Here is a 6,886-nt window from a genome sequence, read left to right on the forward strand (position 1 = left end):
GTCCCTTCCAACCTGGGATTCTATGATTCTGTGATTCTGTGATCTGACTTTTATCTTTACTTCAACCATGAGCTCACCACGAGCACATTGTCTATTCAACTGTGCACACTGACAATAATTTTATGGATGCAGCACAACACTATAGAAAGATACAGATATGTGGAGTGTTTAGCAGGTATTAATTTTTTCTTGTGTTCTCCTTTTTGGAACCACACTGCAAAAAGTTACAATGATAATAGCAAAGGAAAGAACTTGCAGACTTCACAAAAATCAAAGCCTACAGCTTGTGCTGGACAGATATATTTGGCACACATCTGTGATTATGAAATGACTTTTAAATTGCTTTTGAACTTCATCTGGATAATGATTCATCCTTTCAATTTCCTTTCTCCCTCCAGAACATCCGCCATTAACAAACCAACCAGTTGTGATGTTTTACAGATCACATTTGAACCTACTTCTCAAAACATTGCACACTTCCTTAAATAAGCAATTACTCAGCTCATTTGCACAAAGATAAGGTCAGCCTTGGGACTGAAAGATGGATCAACAACCCACTTTGGCAGCCATCTTTGAAACGAGTCAAGCAGTTGCACTAGAGACCTGTTAAGCTGCAGCATCGTGTTGTAGGTATGCAACATCAACAGGCAACTTTAGTATTTCTGTACAAATAGATATTTTACAGCCTTGATTTGGTTGAGCTTAGCCCATTACAGGATTTAGGCATATGCCTAAAGATGGAATTACTTACACCACTGAAATTAAGATGAGCTTAAGTGTTTTGTTGTGTATGGGGCTACACACTACATCTGTGTTTGTATTAAGAGGAAAAGCTGTTCTACAAGACATTCAGGCATTTTAAAATGTATTTTTGTTCTGAACTGGAACAGGAAGTTTTACCCTGAAACAAAATTTAGGAAATCTTTAATTCCAGAAATCTTGTAATTGAGCTTACTTGAAACATTGTGTGTCAGTAATGTTGAAATGCTGTGTGACATTAAGATTGAAACATTGCATGTCCACATATGTTACTAAATTAATTAGAACCAACTGTCAACTAAGCACGCTGGAATTGCCTGGATTGTGTATTACTCTCCTCCTGGATGCAGAAAGAGCTCTGGTCTGATCTAGCTTCTTGGCTGAGATGCAGCGCTCCATGAACAATGTCATTCAACCTTACACTAAAACAAGAATATTCATCTATGCATGATGTAGAGCTGGACCTACTAAACCCTGCTCAGCCCAAAAGGCTGAATGTCTTGTACCAGGTCTTCGTTTCAGGGAAGCAGGGCACAGACCATATGCCTTTGCTTATAGACTGTTTGCATCTTCCTTGGCTTATTGGTTCTGACCTAGATGTATCCACAATGACTCCACACCATCCAGGAGCCATGGAAGTTTGGGCACAACACAAATGGATGACCTTCATTTGCATCTGACACTGTATGTGCCCAGGGAGCCCCTGTGGAGCTGAGGGCTGCAGCTCTGCAGCAGCCAGTCTGGGTGCAGGACTGAGCTGCAGCTACTTAAGCTCAAGCTGGGTCTTTGCAGAAACTTTAAGGTTCCCTTCCCTGAGCTCCCCAAACGCATCCTGCTGTAGACATCTCAGTACCTGGGGACTGCAGCCTGGCTGCAAACTTAAAATCTAACATGACCAAATCAAACGTAAGCATGTTTTGGTAACTTTTTACTAACTATTTTACCTTGATCAACCGTAAATGTCTTGCAAAAGGTTTCAGTGTTGTGGAATCAGCATTCACTATAAGGACACTGAAGCACTGGAAAAAAATCAAGCAGCTCTGTGAGTATATAGCATGAATGACAGACAAAGTCTTACCGGACTGAATATGTTGTTTGCTCTGCCTGTCTCTAGATACAGTGGCAGTTCAAAATGGAGTGAGTGTCTGTTGAGATCATACAAATTATCTGTTTCCACTGCTCTTTAAGTTACAGTCCCTCTGCTCAGCCTCCTTGCCTGACAGACCAAGTAGCGTTGATCTCTAGGCCAAGAGCTTCTCTTTGGGTATGTGAGGTTAAGAAGACAAAGTGGTACTGAAGCTGTTGCTTTAGAAAAGTATCTTTCTTTAGCCTGAACATAACAGCATGTGTATGGCTTTTCCTGCTTAATCTCTGAGTAGTTATGGCTTTGCTTTTATGTCCTGTCCTTTTCTTTTGCGGTTGAAATAAATATCTAAGAACCACAGCCTTTGTGTCTCTATCAGCTTCTGCGTCATCTGGCCACAGCAGAGAAGTTGTCCAATCCCCTTTTTGAGAGATGTTACTTCATCCTTTAAGGCCTCAACTCCAGCAAAACATAAACCAAGAGCACGTGAATATTGTCTCTTATGAAAGACCCCTTTGCCCAACTTGGCTTCTCTCTTACTCTTTCTGAAAGAAACTAGGGCAGCCTCTAGTACCAAACCAACTGAATGCTTTGGATTCAAATGTCAGTACGAATGGGAGTAGGAACCTGGTCTGTATGATCATAGCAGACTGTACGATTATTTTCTTATTTTGTTGTTGTTACTGTATGTACACTTATATTTCTGTCTGAGGAGGAAAAACGCCTTCATAGATGAGTGCAAAAAGATGCATGCAGTCTCTCAAGCCTGAAGTCATGAGCTGGTATGTACTTTACTGTTATGTGACACATCGTAAAAAATATATTTTACGTAATTGGCAGTGACAGCCACATATTCTGAGAGAAAAAAGTATATTGAACTGTATACTGCATATCACTGGTAATTATTTTCAGCACTATCTTCCATAGAAGAAAAGGATGATTTAGCACTTGAAAGCCAGGCCTCAAAACAAAAATAAAATCCTTTTATTTTTCCATGCCTAGGTTAGGATTCATCTCACCTCACTGTAGACATCAGCAGTGTAGACACATATGGTAGGACCCATCACTCAGGCTCCCTTTGCAGTCAATACAGGGAACAGGCACTTTTGGGCCATGATTCATCTGACCTATTTACATGTCTACTGTAGGAGGAGATGAATCACTGCCTAGACTAGATCTGTGCGGAGGATAAAGGGAGCCTAAGATGGCCAGCTCAGATGTAGATGCCTATACATATAAACATTTATTTTTCAACAGAATTTAGACTTGCAGTTTGGAACGACAATTTTTCAGAGAAGAGTTAAATTTCTTAAGTCACATTTTCCTAGCAGAAAGTGTGTACGAATATATATATATATATGGGTTTTTTCCTCCTGAAACAGAAACATTTGCAACAATATCTTTTGAAAACTGGCCCTGTATCCCCTTCCCAAATGTTCCACCATCTGAAAAGCTGCCATTTTCTCTCTCTCTGCCTCTGCCCCTCTTTCACACATACAGACGTGTGTACACATGCCATGATTCAGAGCTGGGCCTTCTGAATTTCCAGCATTAACTCAAAATATACTCTTCTGTGTGTGGTAGCCAGAGCTGTTACACACAGATATATTAGCTGGTTTTGTTTTTTAAAAAAACCCAAAGAAAATATGCAAACAAAACCACCAAATGAACATTTCTGGAATTTGCTTCTGTTTAAAAATAACATTTTTTTATTCCTATTTTCTGCTAGAATCTGCTTTACTCTGCCTGCAGACTTGGTGAGGCAAGGCATCGTATGAAGAGGAACATCAGTTTCTGGGAGACAAGTACTGATGTGGAGGGAGGGGGAAGACAGACATGAACATCTAAGAAAGGGTGCAAGTTCCCTCGTGAACCTCTGAGAAGACAAGAGAGAGGTAATGCTGTGTTATTATGTATAGAAGGTCGAAATTGAAAGAATATAGCTTATAGGGACTGATGTTCTCACAGGTACACTTGTGCACATCCTGTACTACCATGTCTCAGTGCATCTGAACACTCATCTAGACTACAAATGGCTAAAAGGTAATATTTTTAAAAAAGGAAAAAAAGGAAATCACTCTGTTGCAGAGCTTTACAATGCTCAGCTGCTGCCGAGGAGTGCTTGGTGTAGCTACAGTAGTGATAGGCAAAATATCCCTTCCTTCCAGTTGTTGGCACACAGCACAGCAACCCATTTATGTGAGCACCTGGCTGATCAGTTTGCTTGTGACAGATCTTGGCACACCCCCTCCTCTGGCTGTAAAGCTTTACTGACTCTTGTGTTTCGTGGGATTTTTTTCCCCACAAACTCTTGTCTGGCATGGGAGGACTTGGAACAGAGCGACACTGGCTCTGGCAACAACAGGAAGCTGCATTTTGGATAACCCTTTGCAGTGAAAGCTTTGCAGCCATTTAAGGGCTTTCCTGTGGGGATCAAAAGGCTCCATCATCCAAACTCCTTTGCAGTGAGAAGAGTACCAGTGACTGCAAAGATGTTTGGAAGAGGCCACAAGCATCTGAAAACTGTCTCTGAGAAGTGGGCATGGGCTTGCGGATCCCCACAGGGTGCAGTGCAGCAGTGGCTTCAGGAAGAAAGAGTGCTCTTTCACCGATCAACTCAGTGCATCATTCATTAAATATAAGGCCCTACAGGAAAACCAGGGCTTTGTGTTCTCCATGCCCCTTCCTGCATCAGCCCTGACGTCAGTAGTTTTGAACCATGGAAGTTAAATTAAGGCCAGTGCAGTCTAATAGGCAAGGGAGAGCAAATGCTAAGAAGTCAAGGTAATGAGAAAATACCTGCCATCTGGAGCTGTCATAAGCACGAATTTGCATCACTCCCCACAAAATAAATAAATTACAGCTTGCAGATCATTATTTTCCCTGGATGCAAATCCCCGCTCCTACCGCTACCGCCAAAAATTTTGGCCTCCCTGCTTGCCACACAGTTGTCAGCTTCTGCCAAAAGCCCCGGAGAGGTGTGTATGGGCACAGGGAGACATCTGCAACCGCTGGCTGTTGAAGCACAACGGCTGAAGTGGGATCTGTTCAGCTGCATCCGCTTGCTCCCTTTCCTCACTCTGACGGAAAGTTTTCCTCCCGGCTCTGACAGCACCGCAGCCACCTGGGGAAGCACATGACTTCCTCGGGAGACGGCATTTCTTATTTGTGTTGCAGGCCTCCAGCAGGCATGGCACCAAGGCAATGTTTTTATCAGTTTTTGTAACATCGTCACAGCAGCTGCAATTTTGGGAACTGGAGTGCGGGCTGGAAGTTGAGGGAGAGGCAAAAGCACACCACGCCACATAGAAATCAGGGTGGAAGAAAATAAAAAAAGGAAATCAGCAACCAGCCTTCTCCCCCAGAAAGCTCGTTGTGTTCCTGAATGCCAGGGGTGCTGCTTGCCCTCCAGATGGTTATCCTGGGGCCCATCTGCCTAAAAGTGAGTCACTGGAAGTTGCGGACCAGATCAGTCCCCACAGGGTGCCTGTGCTGCTGGGGGAGCAGGGCAGGGGAAGTGGAGTCCCCCAGCTAGGAGGGTTTCCATACTACGTGCCCAACAGCGTGCCAGGGGAGGTGGGAGAGAGCTCGAGCCCTTTGGCTTTGAGACGGCACAGTACAACACTGATGTGCAAGTAGCAAGGCTGCCTACAAAACCACTGCAGCTTGATGTTGTGTCTCAGCAGTCAGCCCTATCAGACTTGTTAGCTCAGCTATAATGCCATGCTGGTACAGCCATTCTGCTCCTAGGTCTCCAGCTGACACCTCTGCCCCACGCTGTGCAGGTGTCCTGGATTGTGTGGCGCTACCTCCTAGTCGCCTCTACTGGGAAATCCCCAGGGAGCCAGGATGGAAGTCCTGTCTTCCAGATTATTTACCTGCTACTTCTCATTACAGGAATGTGACCCTGTTCTCTTCTGCCTCCTAGCTTGACTTCAATGGTGTTAGGCCAGCAGAGGTTTGAGGCTTCACTGATGCAATGGGCCAGGAAGCCACAGCTGGCTGAGAGTCGAGTCCTTTTCACTGTGTCTCCTTTCTCCTTCATCTACCCTGCAACTGAGGCAAATAAGTGCCCATGGGTGGTCCCATGAGTGTAAGAGGGGCTTTCCACTGCCCATGCATACTCTGGCAGGACAGTGGGCCTGGATTCTTCCTTGTACATTGCTTTTTTTCCAGGTAACTCCTCTGGTCTGTAATTAGAGTTGCTGGTCTGTGGAGTTATGTCTGGCAGAGGACATGTCACATAGTCCCCAGTTATCTTTGAACTTGGTGAAACTGAACAAAGTTGGCATGGAGATAAAATGCTTCCACCAGGTACTGCCCCAGACCCCAGTTGTTAGGTGGTGCACATTTTATCAAGGGCAAGAGCTGAAGGTCATTTGCCCCAAACATAGCTGTTTGGTGCAAAATACCTTCAACTTCGGTGCCCAAGCTGTTTCCTTAGCCCAAGCACCCTGAAATGTTGGGGTAAGACAGGCAGGAAGAGGGAGGAAGTAAGCAAAGATGTGCCAGCAGCAGTGACTGATCCTCTGAGGTGGTGTGGGGAGGGCTTGGCAACCCCTTCAGCACTGTCCTATTGCAACAGGAGGGAGGAGAATATACAGAGGTTACTTAAAAGCCCCCAACTTTTTCCAGGCTTCTATTGCACTTCAGAAATTCTGCAAGGGAGAAGGAAAAAAAACCTATCTGAAAAGAAGGTACCCTTGCTAACTAAAAATCTTCCTTTAAGAGCTTACTGCTATTAAATAATTGCTACATTTTGAATTGCTGTTTTCAGGAGCTTTGGGAAGAAGTTGTGTTCTCAGCCATGAATATTTCTGTAGAAGGATGACATGGCTCTTTCATTGCTACATGCTTATGCTGAAATAGATGTGAAAGCAGTTTTGACTAGCTCAGAGAGAACTCTCTGATTAGCCTACATCTGAGATTTCCCTTAAGGTCGCTAGTGGGAGACAAATAAGTGGATAAGTGCCTTTTTTCTTTTATTTTCTTTCCTTTTTTTTTTTCCTCCTACCCCCCCCCCCCCCTTTTTTTTCTTTCCTC

The sequence above is a fragment of the Mesitornis unicolor genome, unplaced genomic scaffold, assembly GCF_000695765.1.
Source record: "Mesitornis unicolor isolate BGI_N332 unplaced genomic scaffold, ASM69576v1 scaffold2853, whole genome shotgun sequence".
Taxonomy (NCBI): Eukaryota; Metazoa; Chordata; class Aves; order Mesitornithiformes; family Mesitornithidae; genus Mesitornis; species Mesitornis unicolor.